Here is a 20645-nt window from a genome sequence, read left to right as displayed (position 1 = left end):
TATATGCATTGGTGCCTTTGCCTTATTAATTCCTCAAACAATTTTAAAAGACAAACACAATTATTGATAGTTTAAAGAGTTGTTAAATGGGGCCACTAGAGTCTTGATAATGCCTCACAAACATTCTGGTCCCAACACTGTATACAGTCAGTTAATAGTTTAACACATACTTTTTCATTATTTCCACCAAAAATATTATATTGAGTCACTCAGTGAATTCTTTGGATAAGAACATTTCTTGTAAGTTTTACATAAAACTGAAAAGTAAAGTGGTTTTGGTGAGTAGGTCTCATTTTACAGTAAACATCAAATCTATGGAAAATCTAGAAGCAGAAACCCAGATAACTATGATCACCAATCTTTGGTTTTCAGCACGGTGTCACAGCCTTTTGCTCTCTTTCTCTGTTGACTGAGATTCAATTTAAAAAAAAAAAAAAAAAAAAAAAAAAAAAAGACTTTGGAAAAGGTTGATAGTCCTATGCAAGTCAGTATATTATGGCCACATTTCCAAAAGGCGGATGCCAAACTCTTTGGGGTTGTGATATACCCAGATGGTCTCCCTTTTTTTTGCGTTTCTGCAAATGTTATTACCAAATACAACAATTTTTCCTCCAAAGTCATTAGAGCCCATTTGGCACCTTCTCTAATCTGTCCTACTTGTTACCTTTTAATTACTCTGTGAGGGGATCTAGTTGTCTTGTTGTTGCTGAGGGCCAAATGACCAAGGGGTTAATGCTTTTTCTGTCCCTGGCCAATTGGTTTTTAGTCAGTAGTTATTTATGGGGAAGTCCAGGGACCATTAGTTCTCAAGTATGTGCAGCTGTACTCCTCACAATTACTCGTCCATAAGCAAATGTGGACTTACTTTTTGTGTATGGTTGTTTTTTTTTCCCCTGATTGGTTAGACAATCTGTTGCCATTTATGAATGATTCTTGTTGATGCAAAACATGGCATTGGATTCTGTTTTATTATTTGGATTCCATGTTTCATAGGGTGCTGTAATCTTGATTCAGACAAGGCACGAGGGTATGTACCTCCTGTCACTAGTGACAAATTGCTCCTGTGTAGCAAAATGTGAAATCTCGCCCACCGCATGTTAGCTGCACCATTCTCGCGAAATCAGCATAGGTGCTGATGATCCTCATTGTGAAATCACTGACTGGTTGGCCTTGGCCTTTCTTCCTCATGCTCTGTTCTTTTGGACATAAGGTAGAGATTACTATTAATGGTTCTTTCAGTTCCTAGGAGCTCCTCCCTCTGTGCTGTCTTACTGTGATTTTTTTTTCTGCCCCCATTGAATGGTAGTCTTTGATGTCACACAAGAGAATACTGTTGGCTAACAGTCTGGAGGCTGCTTCATTTGAGCTAACCACCACATGAAAACAAATGTGATCCATCATATTTCATTAACTAGCTGTCCTCCTTTTGGGTGCCCTTTTTTGATGTCAGAGTTGCATCCTGACAGGAATCAGAAAGATACGTGTGATTAAGAACAGTAATAATGCTTATTGCATTGTATTGTAAATTACCTTCCTGGGCCCTGCTACTTTACCAGCCCCACTGGCATTGGCTCCCGTACATTTTTGACTACTCAGTATATACAGTGTATTAGCGCAATGGAGATCATTATGTGGCCTGTATTTGAGTCATTTTTATTTAAGATGCCAAACAATAAGCTGTTGATTGGGGGAACAAGAGGCGAACAATAATGTTCTGTGTCACATAATACACCACCATTTTCCAGCTTTGCTTTAGAAGGGCCCTCTTTATTGTTTTTGTATAAAAATGGTTCTTAGGAGGAGGAATATTTTGCTGAGGTATGTCATTATTTTGCAAATTTCTATTATCTCATCATGTTGTCTTCATTGTAAATTGCAGCTAATTAGGAACCTAGTTAGAGCCCCAGCTTTGAGGCTGGCTTTTTTGTGAAAAGAGCCCACCGATTACCGCACTACAAGAGAGGAAGGGAGAGAAAAAGGAGATTAATCTGGTTACCTAGGCGACACTCGCTTCCATCTGCGAGGAACAATACATTTTTGTTTCCTTGGCTCAGTTCAGATCTGTTTTGTTTAGAGGGGGAAAAAAGGGAGAGAGAGAAAGAGAGAGAGAGAGACAGAAAGAGAAAGAGAGAGAGAGGGAAAGAGAGAACCTAGCTCCACAGCAATGATGAAATCTGCCTAGCCCAGGCTTATGTGCTTGATTCCTCTACAAGTTAGGGGTCTCTGGTGAGTGAGAACATGAAAGAGATAAGCTCCAAAGTTGTCAAAGGTCATGACCTTGCCACACAAAGCCAGCAGTTTTACCTCTAAATCCCCTTCTCCCAAAAAGCACTTAATGAAATAATATACTGTGCTTCTCAACACGCTGTAGTCTATATTAGGAACAAGGCCCCCAGATTGTGAATTTAAGGAGTCATTTAAAATTTCATACTAAATAATCAGTGATTATACGAAGCTACTTATGGGTCCAGGTTTTGTCTATGCAACTTAACTTAGACTTTTCTACTTTTGTTTTCTCCAAGTGACTTTCCCAAAACCTACCATTTTATTGTAGCACACAATGTTTGAGGTATGAGTTGACTTTTCAATGGATGAAGCAAACCTATTGAATCTACCCAAGATCGAGGCTTATTAACTACTCAATTCCAGTTGCATTTGTTGGACATAAAACTTTTAATTCTTTAGAAGGGTGGCCATTTACTTCACTCAGACATGGGTGGTGCTGCCAGATTGTTTGCTGCCTTTTACATAGTCACCAGAGAAAGGGCTGAGGATGGAGCAGGAACTGAAAGAGGCTAAAAGGCTCAGAAATCTCAGGGCTTCTTTAGGCATGTTGGCTAAACCCACAGCCTCTGATGAGCATAATGCTTTCCCCATCATGTTCTCACAGGTTGGTATGCCATCATGCATAACGAGTAGTTACCCGGAAAGGTTATATGTGATGACATACAGTTAAAGGAGACTCTAAGAGAGGAACGTTGGCTTATCTGAGCTTTCCAGTCATAGAATGCATTGATGAAATAAGAGCAACTAGCTTATTTTAAAATGCCCTGTGGAATCCATGCTTCATACCTGTGGGTGTCTCCTCATCAGTTCTGTTTCTGAAATCCATTGCTAATAAAAGGAAAGTAAATCTTTTCATAAAAACTACAAGTCACGAAGGGTTCTCAGGTTCTTCTACACTAATAGACTAATAGACACTTCTCTTCAAATGGTATTACCCATCTCTCTCGTCTTATTTGCAAATGGGAAGAAGATACCAACCCAAATTGATTCTGTGTTTATCACTCATCTAGCCATCTAGAACAGCTGTGCTTTGTCTTATTCCCACTATACCCTTTGGGCAGCTCCAAATGGGGTATCTCATGTGAAATCGGATGTATACGTGGTCTTAGAAATCTATGAAAACCATTTAAACTATGGCATTCTAATTTGTTCTAATATTTACTGTATTTTATGGATAAAAATAATAAGCCTTACTTTATATCTCAAACTTCAGCCTTAAAAATGGTCTTCTATTTGTTATGCACTTGAAGGAAATCAAATTAGTTTTGCAGTTTTCCCATGAGTCTCTCAAATAAGACCAGATGCAAATGAGTTCACTATAGCAGACCCTCCACAAGGATCTTCTCCAAGTATTTTTTTACTATGTAAAGGACAAATTACCAAATTCCACATTATCATTAAAAACTAGACCATCTTTCTGAAGTTTGGGAAACCAGGGTTGCTCTCGGCAATGGCAAAGATTAAATATGCAGATATGTTTTAGAAATTCTCTCTTTAAATTGACAGATGAAATGGTCTCTTCTTATCTACGAATGAACATTTTTTATTAAAATTTTTAAGCTGTCTTAGGTTTTGAGGGGACGTGTTCTCAATATCTCTTTTTTATTATGAAGAAAGTAAGTTTCGTAGATATACAGAGAAGTAGTTATAGCAGTTAAGTCAACACTGCTCAGACTAGCTTTCTTTACGGAAAGTATTGAAGCTCCAATGTGTACTTATTAAGAGGGCACCATTATATTTTTTCTTATCTGTTTGCAGAGTCAGTCCATCCAGTTCCTGCTCTTAAGCTTGACAAGAGTCACATACAGAACCTCATCTCTTTATAAAAGCTTTGATTGATAATATGCTGTGAAGGTAGGAAAATAAAATGTGAAGATGATTTAGTATGTGCAGAAACTTTTTTTGTTCATGTTGGATAAGACACAATTTTTGAACCACAAATGTGTTCATTTTTTATGGGAATGAAGTGATCACCAAATGAGATGGCAACAGCTACTTATCAATATGACTTATCAATAGTTCATATTGCTTCTACTGAATAGGTTTATGGTGCTTCTGTTGAATAGATTTAGGAAGTGCTTGGTAGTTCTCCATTGCACTAGTGACGTCTCTTGTCTTCAACACTGATTTACGCCCGTTCACCCTAGACCTTAGGTATCCACCTCTTAGGATGTAATCTCTGATATTCTGCCCTAAAACAGTGGTTAAAAATGGATAGAGGAAAGAGTGCCACCTGCTGATTTCTCATCCTAAAGCAATTATGATTTCCTTGGAGGTTTATCAGACAAGATCTAGCAGTACCTGGTAGTATTTATTAAGCCATAGGTGACAAGTACAAAGCCTAGATTTGTAGGCTACGGTTTTGTAATCATGGTGTTATAAGGATGATTCAGAGATATGCAAGGATGGATCACAAAATGTTTTCCTTCACTTTAAAATTATCTACTGTGAATTATGGGTTTCAAAAAAATTCAAATCCATCATTTCGTCAGGTTTTTACATCTCATTGACAATTGCAGACAGTAGGACTTCCATGTCATATGAAATTTCCATGTCCTGAATGTCTTCTGGACTCTTTCCGGTGTGGAAAAATCTGTCTGATGTAAGTTACCTTTGTGATGTTGACTTGGAAACTGCCCTCATGAACAAGACTTCTTCATTCTGCTTTGCCAAGGGAACACACTTCATTCTAGTTGCTTGTGTCACTATGGAAAGAAGTTGCTTAAAGTAAAAATAAACAACCACTTGTCTCCTAAATAACCCATTTGCAAATTAAGATTCTAGAAATTTACCATTTCTGTTTCTTTCTGCCAAAGTCAGCAACTTGATGAAATTTTGTATTATTAGTACGTAATTACTCACAAAATCAAAAAAGTTAGCAAAAGTGATCTGTGGGTAAAGAACACATAAACTTCTAACTGTTGAATAAAATTTGAAGTCCTGGGAAAAATGTTCACCTGAATGTGATTCTGACATCCGATATCTCAGTTTAACTTTTTCTTTTTTTTACACTTGTATCAACGATTAATAGGAGACAATAATGTTTTCTCTTGTTAGTCAATTGGCAGAGGGAATGTTCCATGTTAATAGTCATTCATTTAGGAAGACTCCTAATATAAGTATCATTTAAAAAGTTGACCAAGATAATAAATAAACTGCAATAGGGGATAAGTTTCACTTCAGATAAATTATTTTACTATCCTTAACTGTTACTTTAGAATGGTCACTGTTAACCTGTGCCTCCAGTGTTAAGGTGATTTTAACTCCAGTCAACTCAAGCCTGAATCAGGTTGTAGGCACAGCAAGAAGAATGAGCAACAAGAGGTTTTTACCACAAAGGAATAACTCAAGAAATGGGCCAGAACTGTCAATATCTCTTCCTACTCTACAAAATAAAAGTTGTTAACAAAAAATATGGAATCTTCTTCTTTTGAGGAAGTAAAAAGGAAAGAATAGATACAAAGAAGGGAGAGAATTAGGAAAGAAAATACATAAGGAAATTTTTAGTCACAATGGGCTCATCTACAATTTTAGTAAAATAATACATATTTCCCAATCCTGAAACTATAGGAGACCATTATGAAGTTATTGATATGAATCACCATGGTGGCCACTTGTATTTAGGTAAAATAAATTCGAGTGTGTGTGAGTGTGTTTGCATGTACACATGTGAAATGTACACATGTGAATTGTATGTCAAATGAGGAACATTGTTTTCTATTTTTTTAATTTGATTAATGGTAGATAATCTGCAAATAAGCAATCCTGCCTATATGTAAGTATCCCTGCTGTATTACAAGCAATTTTCTAAATAGGCTACTTCAGTTTATTGCTGCATCATTGTCATGATTTCCCCTTTATTAGAAAATAAATACTTCTGATACATAACTTCTTAAAACAAAAGTAGTGTTTAACAATTATGTTGTCCCTGGGATTTAGTTCACTGGTCTCTTTGGCATCTAAACCCTATTAATATTTCAGAATATTCTTCTTTTTTTTTTTTGAAACGGAGCATGGCTCTGTCACCCAGGCTGGAGTGCAGGGGCACGTTCTTGGCTCACTGCAGCCTCTGCCTCCCAGGTTCAGGCAATTCTTGTGCCTCAGCCTCTTGAGTAGCTGGGACTACAGGCATGTGCCACTACACTGGGCTAATTTTTTTTTTTTTTTTTTTTTTTTTTTGTATTTTTAGTAGAGATGGGATTTCGCCATGTTGGCAAAGCTGGTCATGAGCCCCTGACCGCAAGTGATTCACCTGCCTTGGCCTTCCAAAGTGCTGGGATTACAGGCATGAGCCACAGTACCCAGCCTAGAATATTATTCTAATTTCTAAAGAAAGATTCTCCAAGAAATGCACAGCACTTAGTAGCAATGGCAATTTTTTAAATAAGGTGCAAATTATCTTTCTTCCTTGGCCCTGGATGATGATTGTGTCCTTTGGTTTAGCCTCTTGTATGTGCAGTTTAGGCAAAGCAACTGCTACCTTCTATTTCTGTTTCTACCTATATAACATTTTTCTTATGGGGATCAGATTTCTCAGGAGGCAATCCAATGTGTTATTGCTAGTTACTTCCTTTTCAAATTTCTCTCCTCCATACACACATATTCATTCATCTTACACATATTTATTATCTTTGTATGCCAGACATAATCCTAGGGATGCATCTTGGGATATGTGAAGAAGCAAAACCAACACAGATCCTTGCCCCTGTGGAACTATATTCTAGTAGTGAGAAAGGTCAAAAATTAATAAGCTTATCTCGACTCTGGATACATTGACAAATCTATTGATAAATGGAAAAGTTTCTGGCACATTGTAGTTATTCAGTAAATTTTCTTGCTTTGAGAAATTGTTTTATTGCTAGGAAACACATAAAAATAGTTATATTTCTACTGATGGAAACTGAATCCAAAGGTTGGACTAGATTTGGATGATTGAATAAAGATAAGAAAATACCAGCTAATGGGATCATGCTAGGCATTGGAAGATACCTTCTTTGCAAGAGGTCAAGACTGACAATATAATCCCTTCTTAAGTTTTTCAAAATTTGTACCTTAATTTAGTAGGTTTTTGTAGTTGGAATTTCTGGGGGAGGGCATTAGGGATGGGTGGAAACCCAATACCATTTTGACCAAGCACAGATTTAAACATATTCTTAAATAATGGGACCTGATATCTGTTTAAAAAATTTAATCATAAAAATATTCTTGACTAAATACTATAGGCCATCTGTAAGCTTCCATTTTCTTTTTGGCTTTCATAAAATAAGGGACATTTCAAGCCAAAGGCATTAGAGATACTCTGATCTTTTTAATCTCTTCTTGGAATTTGATAACCCCTTGAAAATCTGCTGAAAGCCATAGAGCCTGTCACTCCAAAATTTTATATATACATGCATTCTGCTCTAAATTTGAGGTAATTTGTAGAACCCATGAATCTCTTCAGTGGCTCTCAGATCTGACCTAGGTGTAGTCTACTCTGTTCATTTTACACATGAAAATATAGGATGCAAGTAAGTTTTGATTTATATAAGACCACACAAGTAGTGAATGGCAGCCTAAAAATCAAAAAGTCTAATTCCTGCCTAGTCTGAATTCTTTCCACTCAGTACCCATTTCTATTTGTCTAGAGATGCATTAAAAATCACCCCAACACTCAGAGGCTTAAACAACAATTTGTTATTCTCTTCTGCTCCTGATGTTTGATTGGGTTAAACTGGATGAGTCTCACCTGGAATCTCTTACGGCATTGTAGTCAGATCACAGCAGGGCTGAAGTCATCTGAAGGCATGGCTGGGCTGGATATCCAAGATAGTTTCTTCACTTATATGGCTGACATGTCTGCTAGGTTGGCTGTAATAGCTGTAAGCTTGGTATCTTTCTTTTCCCTGCAGCCTCTTTACATGGTTAGCTCTTACAAAGCATGGCAGTCTCTTACAGGGCAAGTGACTTCCTCCAAAGTGAACATTTCAGAAGACCTTGACAGAAGCTGCAAGATGTATTATGACCTAGCCTTGGAAGTCATGCAGCATCATTTCTGCTGCATTTTATGGGTCTAAAAGTGAGTCACAAGGCCAACACACAATCTTAAGAGGATGCGAGTCCATAGGGGTATGAATACTGGAAAGCATGGTTCATTAGGGAGCCATCTTTAGAGGCTCCTACCCAGTTAACTGGGTACCACCTACCCAGTTAAGTGTTGGCCATATCTGTCTTTTGGGAGAGAACTTCTTTAATAACATAGGAATTTACTTGCAAGTTATTCAAAATGTGAATATTTAAATTGTAATATTGAAAATGATATATTTTTCAATAGAGTCCATAATTTTTTTTTACTTAATATTAAAATGGAGGTCATAATACCTTAAAGAAATAATCTCAGGGAATTAAGAGCTTGGATATTTTGTCTTTTATATCCTTTTATTTTGAACTAGACCTCAAAAATATATAGGCAGATTTAATCCAAGCTCTGTACTAGGATGTCCATCTATGCTTCCTGGTAATTGAATTCCACTGACTGACATAATTAGGCCCTATCTGTTAAACCTGTTGTGTCAAAGTGTTCTTGAGTGTCTTCATTTACATATTTCCAACATTGCAGAAACAATCAGAATAGTTGGTTCTGTCAAGGCCCATTGTAGAATGCTTTTATTCTCTGATTGACGGTGGTAATAATTGATACTATGTGTCCTTTATATTAGAGTAGTTGTTTATTTGGCATAATATTTTGCAAAATGTGCACCGAAAATCCTTAAAAAGTGTTTTGGTAAAAGTACCATCATCCATTTTTCACTCTTGTCATCTCAAATGGTTTGGATCAAACTCCCTAAATTAGTAGACTAGAAAAATAGCAATCTTAGTCTCTTGTTTCAGATATTCCTGGTCTCTATAGTTATTTCTCTCTATAGATATTTCTAGTTTATTGAGTGGCAGCTATACTTTAAAATACCAAAGAAGATATACTTTTTCTGTCAGCTCATTTCTTAAATTTAATTAGGAAGGCTTTGTGAGACTAGGAACTAAAGAAATGGATGAGAAATGGATGTAGCATAAAATAATTCAGAAATAATGGAAGATTAAGGACTTAAGTACCCCCTAAATCTTACTTACTGCCTCTGTTTCTTCAGTTAAGAGAGATATATATGTGTGTGTGTGTGTGTGTGTGTGTGTGTGTGTGTATGTGTGTGTGTATATATATATATATACTTTTTTTTTGAGATGGAGTCTCGCTCTGTCACCTAGGCTGGAGTAAAATGGTATGAGCTCAGCTCACTGCAACTTCCACCTCCTGGATTCAAGTGGTTCTCCCGCCTCAGCCTCATGAGTAGCTGGGATTACAGGCGTGCGCCATTATGCCCAGCTAATTTTTGTTTTTGTAGACGTGGGGTTCCACCATGTTGGCCAGGCTGGTCTCAATTTCCTGTCCTCAGGTGATCTGCCTGCCTTGGCCTCCCAAAGTGCTGGGATTACAGGCGTGAGCCACCACGGCCGGCTTCAGTTAAGATATTAATGCTAATCAGAGTCAGCTAAGACCTATTTGAGGTTATTTGAGGAGGATTAATCAGTAGATCTTTTCTGTCTGATTTTTTTTTTTAAACAGCCATTATAAAATAAATAAGACAGAGGAGGACTGAAAGATTACCTTTATTACTGATAAAGGTGATATCAGAGAATATGGACAGGGAATCTTCCTAACACTGAGTTCCAGGATCAGGCAGATTTACCTACCCAATCCTGGAAGCAGTAGACAAGGACAGTCCTGGAAGGAGTGGCACAGGTCCAGGCACAGATCACAAGGACAACTTGTGATCTCTGTAAACATCCAGCTCCCGAGACAAAAAAAAAAAAAAAAAAAAGAGAGAGAGAGAGAGAGAAGGGGACTGAGTGACTTACGCTCAATTTCTGTTTCTAAACCCACCAGAAGAAGAAAAACAGCTCTGCACCTCCCTTAGAAAGCAGTAAATAAGGGGACCATGATAAACAGAATTTCAGGATAATGGGACTCCACAAGTAAGGACAACAAGAAGGATACATTTTGCCACTAATATTCCCCAGCTTTTTGTTATTGTAACATCTTAGGATTCATCATTTAACCAGTAATGAGAGAGTATTTTAAAAGATTCTCTTACTTTCCTTTTCCAGTCAACTTCCTATTTTAATATTCTTTCTGTTCTACTATCCTGATGAAAAGATGGGGACCTTCTTTTTGTGCATAAGAGTGACCACTGGATGCTCTAAGAAACGCTTTCCTATTTACTGACTGGGTCTGAGTAATAATTTTTTCCCATCGAAGATTATTACAAAAGCCTTTGACATCAATACCCTATTTAAATTAGCCAGTGATAAACCTAGCTTAAGGAATGAATAAGATTGGGTATCAATGCAAAAACTGTTCTACCTACAGATTGAAGGTTCAAGCACTACTTCCAGGATCTTTCTTCTCTATATTTTATTCCATAAGAAAAGCTTCTGCAATAAATATATAGTAAATATTTCCAAGCCCCGAAAATGTATGGTATAGTGCTATATTTAGCTTCTCTGTATTTTAATAAAAAGTTTTGTAAAATATAGTTTCAAGTTTTCTCATGCATGGTGACAGCTATATCTGCGACATTCACTCACTCAATGAGTAGTTACATCGAGTTCCTAGTATGTGCCAAATATTCTAGAGCACTTCTGTTGTTTAGTAATGGATTTTAAAGAAATGTCATGAGGAAAACGTATCAACTAAAGGGGACGAGACAGAATAGAAGACCTGTTTTAGGCAGAGAAGTCCTCTTCAATGAAGTTGCAAATTGTTAGCGCACTTAGTGAAGAAATGAGTCATGGAGATGTCGGACTGATTGTGGAACTGCATGCCAGACAGAGAGAAGTGTAGATGCAAAGACTCTGAGGCAGAAACACAATAGCATACAACTTGCATTAGAATGTGGGCAAATGTAACAAAAGGACTGCATATTTAGTAACAAGAAAAATATCAGAATATTTTACTAAAAATTACGCTCTATATTATAGATGCTTCTTTTCTAATAATCATGTAATTAAAGATCAGTCATGTTTCTCTTCAATAATTTGAAATAGCTTTATTGAAATGTCATTTACATACTTCAGAATTCACCAATTTTGTGTGTTTACAAGTCTTTTTTTTTTTTTTAGTAAGATTATAGAGCTGTGCTATCTATCGTCACCACAATACAAATTTAGAACATTTCCATCATCCTCAAAAAGATACCTCGTGTCCATTTGCAGTTAATCTTTGTTCCAGGTTTGTGGATTTGCCTTTTTGGACATTTAATATAATTGGAATCATGCAATATGTAGTCTTCTGGCTTCGCCTTCTTTTGCTTAGGGTAATATTTTTGAGTTTACTCCACGTTTTAGCATGCATCGACTATTTGTTACTTTCTGTTGCTGAATAATATTTTATTAATGGATAAACATTTTGTTTATTCTTTCACCCAGTGATGAAAATCTGGATTATTTTACAATTTTTTTTTGTCTATTATGACTAATGATGCTATGACATTCACATTCAAATATTTGTGTGGACATATGTTTAATCTCTTTGAATATCTAAGAGTGGAATTGCTAGATTTTATGGTAAATTTTTTTTTTTTTTTTTTTGAGACGGAGTCTTTGCTCTGTCACCCAGGCTGGAGCGCAGTGGCGCGAACTCGGCTCACTGCAAGCTCCGCCTCCTGGGTTTACGCCATTCTCCTGCCTCAGCCTCCCGAGTAGCTGGGACTACAGGCGTCCACCACCACGCCCGGCTAGTTTTTTGTACTTTTAGTAGAGACGGGGTTTCACCGTGTTAGTCAGGAGGATCTCGATCTCCTGACCTTGTGATCTGCCCATCTCGGCCTCCCAAAGTGCTGGGATTACAGGCGTGAGCCACCGCGCCTGGCCGGTAAACTTATTTTTAACTCTTTATGAAACTGCTAAACTGTTCAGTGTGGCTACATGATTTTACATACCTAGCAGCAATATATATGCAGGCGCTGGTTTCTCCACATTCTAGCCAAGGTTTGTTATTGTCTGTCTTCTTAAAATATGGCCATCATTGTGAGTGTGTAGTGATATCTCATCATGGTTTTAATTTGCATTTCCCTAAACAGTAATGTTTCTGATCATCTTTTTATATGTATATAGCTATTCCTTGTGTATCTTCTTTGATGAAATGTCTTTTCATAGCTCTAGTGAATTTTTAATTGAGCTGTTTCTTTTATTGAGTTTTAAGAGTTCTTCATCTGTTTGGGATTCAAATCTTTTCTCTTAAATATTATTGTAAAATATTTTCCTTGTCGATGGCTTACATTTTCATATGTTTGTGGGTTTTTTTTTCAGAAACAAAAGTTTTTAATTTTGATAAAATTCAATTTATCAGTTTTTTTGTGTATGTCATGCTTTAAGGCCAGGAAGATTTTTTTTTTTTTCTGTTTTCTTCTAAACATTTATTGATTTAGTTTTACATTCAGGTCTGTGATCAGTTTTGAGCATCTTTTGTTTATGGTGAGAGGCCAGCATCTAAATGTATCTTTTAGCTCATGGATATCTAATTGTCGCAGCACCATTTGTTAAAAAGACTTCCTTTCTCATTTAAATTGCTTTGGCACCTTAACAAAAAATAAATAAATAAATAAAAATCAATTGACTGTAAATATAAGGGTTGATTGCAGGATTCTCAGTTCTGTTCTAGAGACTTTTCCAAATTGTCTTGATCACTGTAGCTTTACATTGTGCTTTGAAATACAAAAGTGTATGTCCTCCAATTTTGTTCTTCCTTTTCAAAGTTATTTTGCCATTCTCTCTCCTTTCCTTATAAATTATAAAATCAACTTGTAAGTTTCTTCCAAAAAAAAAAAAAAAAAAACCTGCTGGCATTTTTATAGAGAGTATGTTTAATATGTAGACATATCTAAGGATAATTTCCATCTTAACTTACTGAGTTTTACAGTCTGTGAACATGGAGTATCGTTTCCTTTATTTGGTTCTTTTTTAATTTCTCTCAGTGATTTGGTAGTTTTCAGCATATAAGTCTTGTGCTACTTTTGTTAAAGTTCTTAATGTTTTATTCTTTTTGATATGATTGTTAATGAAATTATTTTCTTAATTTCATTTTTGTATTATTCATTGCTAGTATATAGAAGTATAATTGATTTCTGTTTATTGATCTTGTATTTGGCAACCTTGCTGAACTCATTCATCAGTTTTGCAGTTTTTGTGGGTTTCTGCAGATTTTCTGTATATAGGATCAACAATCCATGAAGAAAGACAGTTTTACATCTTACTTTCCAGTAAGATGGATGACTTTTATTTATGTTTCTTAACTCACGGTACTGGCTAGAACCTCCAGTACAATGTTAAATGGAAATCGTGAGAGCAAACAGCCTTACCTTGTTCCTGATCTACGGGGAAAAGCATTCTGTCTTTTACTGTCAGGTATGATATTAGCTGCTTCATTTTACAGATGTTCTTTACAGTGTTAAGACAGTTTTCTTCTGATCCTTTTTGGTTGAGAATTTCTACCATGAATACGTGTTGGGTTTAGTCAAAAATGTTTCTGCATCCGTTGTGATAGTCAATTTTCATTGATTGTTCTATTAATATGGTGTATTACAATAACTGATGAAGAGATATTAAACCAACCCTTTATCCTGGGATAAATTCCACTTATAATTCTTTCTACGTGTTGCTGGATCAGTTTGCTGATATATTGTTCAAATTTTTGTGTCTATATACATGATGAATATTGGTATGTAGTTTTCTTATGATGTTTTTGTCTGACTTTGCTACCCAGGTAATACTGACTTCGTAAAATAAATTGTTAATTTATCCTCTGTAGGAGTTTATGAAGAACTGGTACTGTTTCCTCTCTAAATGATAGAACTTACAAGTGAAGCTATCTGGGACTGGGCTTTTCTTTGTGGAAATATTAAACATACTCCCTATAAAATATTTTTGTGGAAATATTAAACATACTCCCTATAAAAATGCCAGCAGGTTTTTTTTTGGAAGAAACTTACAAGTAGATTTTATAATTTATAAGAAAATTACTAATTCAATTTTTAACATAATTCTGGCTAGATTTAGATTTTCTGTTTCTTCTTGATCCATTTTTTGATCGTCATTTGTGTCTTTTTCGGAATTTTTCCATTTCATCTAAGTTGTCTACTTTGTTAGCATCATGTTTTTCAATGAATGCCTTTATAAATCTCTGTATTTCTCTAAGGTCAGTAGTGATGTTTCTTCTTTCATCCTTGATTTGGTAATAGAGGTTTTTTCACTTTTTTTTCTTTTTTTTGTCAGTCTAGCTAAAGGTTTGTCAATTTTATTGATCTTTTTAAAGAACCAACTGATGTTTTATTGATTTTTTTTTCTCTTGTCTTTCTATTCTCTATTTTGCTGATTTCCACTCTGATCTGATCTTTCTTATTTCCTGCCTTCCTCTTGCTTTGAGTTAATTTGATTTCTTCTTTTCTTTCTAAAAATGCAAACTGAAATCATTGATTTGAGAACTTTTTTATTTTCTACTATGGTGCTTAAAGCTATATATTTTCCCAAAGCACTACTTTAGCTGTATCCAATGAATTTTATTTCTTGTTATTTTCATTTACCTCACACTATTTTCTATTTATTTATTTATTTATTTATTTATTTATTTATTTAACTTATTTAGAGACAGGGCTTCACTTTGATCCCAGGCTGGGGTACTATGGTGTGATCATAGCTTACTGCAGCTTTGAACTCATGGGCTCCAGTGGTCCTCCCACCTCAGCCTCCCAAGTAGCTGTGACTATAGGTGTGCACCACTGTACTTGCATCTTATGTCTGTTCTTCAAGTCCTTCTTTATTGCTTTCTTTGTGATAAATATTGTCTAGTCTTATTTTCATTCCTTTATTTACTTCACACAAACACACACTCAAATGCACAAATACAGTTAATTATTAGTGGTGTTGTACAGATTAAAAATGCATTTTTAAATTTTTTTTTTTGTAGAGAAGGGGTCTCACTGTGTAGCCTAGGCTAGTCTTGAACTCCTGGCCTTGCCTTTGCCTCTCAAAGTACTGGGATTATAAGTATGAGCCTTTGCACCCAGCCTAGCTCTCACTATTTTCTAATTTTCTCTGTGGTATTTTCTTTGACCTATGGGTTATTTAGAAATGTGTTTTTAATTTCCAAATATTTACTGATTTTTTAAACTTTCTTCTGTTATTTATTTATAATTTAAATCCATTTAGATTTAATCTAATTTAGACTGGGTTTGGTGGCTTGTGCTTGTAATCCCAGCACTTTGGGAAGCCAAGGTAGGAGGATCACCTGGGCTCAGAAGTTCGGGGCTAGCCTGGCCAACATAGTGAGACCTCATTTTCTGTTTAAAAAATAACCAAAAAACCAAAAAATTAGTTGACCTGGTGATGTGCACCTGTGGTCCCAGCTACTTGGGAGGCTGAGGCAGGTGGATCAATGGAGCCCAGGAGGTTGAGGCTGTAGTGAGCCATGATTGTATAACTGCAGTCCAATCTGGGTGATAGATTGAGACCCTGTCTCAATTTTTTAAAAATCTAGTTTAAATCATACTCTCAATGATTTCAAATCTCTTGCAATAATGAAAACTTTTTTATGGCTTACCATATGATGTATCATGGAGAATGCTCTATGTATACTTGAAAACAGTATGGATTCTGCTGGAAGAAGCATTCTATAGATTTTAGGTCAAATGTTTGACAACGTTGTTCAATTCTTATATATCCTGGCTAATTTCTAACTCTCTTAAGATTTCTATTGCATGATACATCTTTTCCATCATTTTGCTTTCAACCTATTTGTGTCTTTAAAGTGTATTTCTTATAGTCAGCATATAATTAAATCTTTTTTAAAAAAATCTTGTCTTACAGTCTCTCCCTTTTGATTATAGTATTTCATGCATTTATATTTAATGCAGTTATTATAGAGTTGGATATATACCTGCCATTTTTCCATTTTTTTCTATGTATCTTATATCTGTTCTTCAAGTCCTCCTTTATTGCTTTCTTTGTAATAAATATTGTCTAGTCTTATTTTAATTCCTTTACTTACCACACAGAAACACCAAAATACACAAACACAGTTAATTATTAGCGGTGTTGTAGATATTACAAATGCATCTCAAATTATCACAATGTAGATCAGTTGGATAGTAACCTAATTTTTTTTTAAATATAGAGACTTTTCTTCATTATAGTTCAGTCTTTCCACCTAGTTGTGCTATTATTACAATATATATTTGCATATATACTGAGAAATACAATGTTATAATTATTGCTTTGTGTACAATCTTACGCCTATTAAAAAAGTTTGGAGAGAAAAGGATGAAAATGTATTTAATTGTAAAAATATTAACCCACATATTTACCTTTTCTTGCACTCTTCATTTCTTTCTGTGGATCGAAGTTACCAACTTCTTATCTGTTGTAATTTTCTTGTTCCATTTTAGTTCCATTCTCTCTACCTCCTTTTTGCTAGCATATACATGATATTTATGTATTATATAATATACATATGTATTACCCTAATAGATATACAACACACAACATGCATATATAAGACATCTTCGTATGCTGTGAGCCCAAAAATACAGGTTTATAATTATTTTATGAAATTGTCTTTTGTAAACTCACTAAGAAATGATATTAGAAAATAAATGTGTTTATATTATCTTTATATTATCTTCATAGTGCTCTTTATTTCTTCAAGTGGAATCAAGTTGCCAGCTGGTATCATTTTCTTTTAGGCCAAAGGACTTTCTTTAGTATTTATTATAAGAAAGGTATAGCAATATAACAATACTTTCTCATTATTTGTTCACCTGGAAACATCTTTGTTTCTCCTTCATTTTTTGAAGGATAGCTTTGCTGTATGTAAAATTCTTGATTAGCAGTTGAGTTTTTTCCTGTAGCACTTTGATTACTGTATAGTATTATAATTATTGCTTTATATAATTGTCTTTTTTAAGGTAAAAGACTCTTTTATTTATTAATTGTTGTTAAGCTTTATTGAGGTATAACTGACAAAAAATTGAATATATTCTAGGTGTACAGTGTGATTTTTGATATATGTATACATTATGAAATGATTACCACAATTCAGCTAGTTAACATATCTGTCACCTCAGATCCTTACCTTCTTGTGGTGAGAATACTTAATATCCATTCTCTTAGGAAAAGTTAAGTATATTGTACATTATTATTAACTATAGTATACAACATGGTATGTTGTATACTAGGTATCCAGAACTTATTTATCTTGTAAATAACCCCCACTTCACCCCCACTTCATCATTGGTAACCACAGTTCTACTCCCTGCTTCTAAGCATTCAGTTTTTAAAGATACTTCATATAAGTGAGATCATGTAGCATGCAGTTGTCTTTTAAATCACTTAAGAGAAGCAATGGTACACACACACACACACACACACACACACACACCACACACACACACACACACACACACACAGTCTTTTTTATTTACCTATATAAATGTCCTATCCTGCTGCTTCTGGTCTTTTTTTTTTTTTTTCTTCTTCTTCTCTGATGAAGATTCTGCTGTTAAACTTAATGTGGTTATGTTTTATTTGAGTTATTTTTCTCTTGGTGCTTTTAAAATTATATCTTGGTCTTTAGCTTTTAATAACTTGATGATTATGTTTCTAGATATGGATTTCTTTTGTTTATCATACTTGTGGTTTTTTGAGCTTCTTGAATATATATTTAATGCTGCTCATTAAATTTGTGAAGTTTGTGGCCATTATTATACTTCAAATAATTTTTAACCCCACCCCCCTTTTTATTTTTTTGAGACTGAGTCTCACCACCCTGTCACTCAGGCTGGAGTGCAGTGGCATGATCTCGTCTCACTGTAACCTCCGCCTCTCAGGTTCAAGGAATTTCTGCCTCAACCTCCCGAGTAGCTGGGATTACAAGCCCCATCCACGACACCCAGCTAATTTTTGTATTTTAGTAGAGATGGGGTTTCATCATATTGGCCAGGCTGGTCTTGAACTCTTGACCTCGTGATCCACTAGCCTCGGCCTCTCAAAGTGCTGGGATTACAGGCGTGAGCTACCGTGCCCGGCCTTTAGCCCCTTTTTTTCCTCTTCTCTTTTTTCTGAGACTCCCATTATTCATATGTTGGTATACTTGAAGTATTCTCATAGGTCTTTGAGAAGGTTTTGTTCTCAATTCATCATTCTTTTTTCTTCTAACCTTCTTAAGGTAAGTTCAATTGATCTATCTTCAGAATTGCTCACTATTTCTACAGGCCAGGAAATCTACTGTTGAACCCCTCCAGTAAAATTTTCATTTCAGTTACTGTATTTTTTCAACTTTAGAATTTTATTTTTTTCAGTCATTTTATCTTTATATTGATATATGTTTGATGAATCATTGTTGTCACATTTTCTGTCATTCTTAAAACATGGTTTAATTTCTTGTACATAATTGTCATAGCTGTTTTGAAGTTTTTGTTAGGCAAGTCTGACACCTGGGCTCCCTCATAAAGTTTCTATTCACTTATTTTCCCCCTGTGTTTGGGTCACAGTTTCCTATTTCTTTACATGTTTTGCAATTTTTCATTGAAAACTGTACAATTTGATAATACAGCAATGCTGGGTTCTGACCTCTTCACCTTGCACCCCCACCCAATAGTAGATGTTGTTGTTGTTTCTGGTTTTAATTTGATTAATGATTTGCCTGGCCTAATTTTGGAAATTCTATCTTGTCTCTCATGGGTATAACTGATGTCTCTGACTAATGTTTCTTTTTATAGAAAAATTTGTTTAATCTTTTCCTTTTAAGATCTGTCTTTCTAGGGTTTCCCCTAAATCGTTTTGGTGGTCAGACAATGATGTGTCAGAGGTTGTGCTTATTAAACACGTTGAGCCAGGAGGGGTTCTGTCCTTTGCTGATGGATCAGTGTTTGCATTGAGAAACACATTGAAAGTTCAGGTAGTTTATGAATCTGCCCCATCTTTTACTTTCTTCCTGTATAAGGCATCACATTCAGGCAAACAGGAGTAGATAGCTAGGAATCTGTCCACAATCTCATGCTAATGTTTACAGCCTTCCCAACCCCCAGGATATGTGCGAGTTTATCAGGGCCCACTATGTCTGGTGCTTTCTTCAGATCTCCCCTATAAAATTTCTGACTGTAGGCAGGTCTATTTCTTATCTCCAGTATCTTATCTCCAGTATTGTATTATATCAGGCAAGCTGTGATATTGGCCTTCTCTGATTGTTGGCCATCCAAGATTGCTATGGTTTTTGACAGCACCTCAGGACATGGACCTTTTCAAGCTTAGCTCCAGATTATTTCTTCTCTGTTTGGTAGGAAAGCCGATGTCCCTTACAGTTTGCCATGTCTGGTAGAAATAGAGCAATAAAGAGCTTAGGGCTGGTGAATAAGGTGGGTGAAAACTGCTCAAGGATGCAATGCCACAGACTCTTACTGTTTTTCTGAGGCTTAACAGATTTATATGAATAAGTATTTCACTATTTTTTTCTATGTCTTTAATCAATTTTCAGATCTGAAATGGTTGTTTTTGACAGTTTATGTAGCTTTGTCTTTGCTTTGTGAGAAAATATGCTGAGTTCTTCATGTGGCCATCCAAAAAGACTCTCCTTCAACATTTTCTTAAGGTGAGACTTGTATGACAAAAAATTAGCCATTTTAAAGTGTACAATTCAGAGGCATAGTCATTCACAGTGTTGTGCAATCACCACTTCTGTGTAGTTCCAGCATAGTTTCATCACCCCGAAAGAAAATCCCATACTCAGTAAGCAGCCATTCCCTATTTTCCCTTCCCATTAGACCCCGGCAACACAAACCTGCTTTTTGCCCTGTGCATGTACCTGTTCTTTGTATTTCATATAAATAGAATAATACAGAACTGGCAAATTCATAGGACATCTTTGCATCACATGTTTCTTTGACTTAGCATATTGCTTTGGAGGCTTACGTACATTGTAATATGTATTAGTAATTCATTTCTTTTCATGGCAAAGTAATATTCCACTGTGCATATATACCATATTTCATTTATCCACACATCTGCTCATGAATACTGGGGTTATTTTCATCTTTTGTCTATTATGAATAGTGTGGCTGCGAACACTTAATGTCCAAGTATTTTTGAGTACCTATTTTCAGCAGGATTGCTGAGTAATTCTATGTTTAACTTTCTGAAGACCCACCAAACTGTTTTCCACGGTAGATTTATCATTTTACATTCCCACCAGCAATGTATAAGTGTTTCAAATTCTTCACGTGCTCACCAACATGGAATTTCCATATTCTTTTTATTATAGTCATCCTACCAGGTGGGAA

General features: G+C 35.5%; 1 protein-coding gene across 19 annotated transcripts in view; it reads left to right on the top strand.

The window, feature by feature from the left end:
- Positions 1-20645, top strand: part of SOX5 (SRY-box transcription factor 5) — a 1031820-nt gene that overhangs the window by 550206 nt on the left and 460969 nt on the right. The window contains exon 6 of one of the 19 annotated variants that reach the window (XM_065523879.2): positions 4045-4140. The exons of the other annotated variants lie outside the window; for them this stretch is intronic. The gene's annotated coding sequence lies outside the window, so the exon portion shown is untranslated. The remainder of the gene's footprint in view (positions 1-4044; positions 4141-20645) is intronic. 19 annotated transcript variants of the gene reach the window in all.

This window comes from Macaca fascicularis, chromosome 11 (genome assembly GCF_037993035.2).
Source record: "Macaca fascicularis isolate 582-1 chromosome 11, T2T-MFA8v1.1".
NCBI lineage: Eukaryota > Metazoa > Chordata > Mammalia > Primates > Cercopithecidae > Macaca > Macaca fascicularis.
The sequence above is the reverse complement of the archived record's forward strand: the minus strand, read 5'-3'. Positions and strand labels throughout refer to the sequence as shown.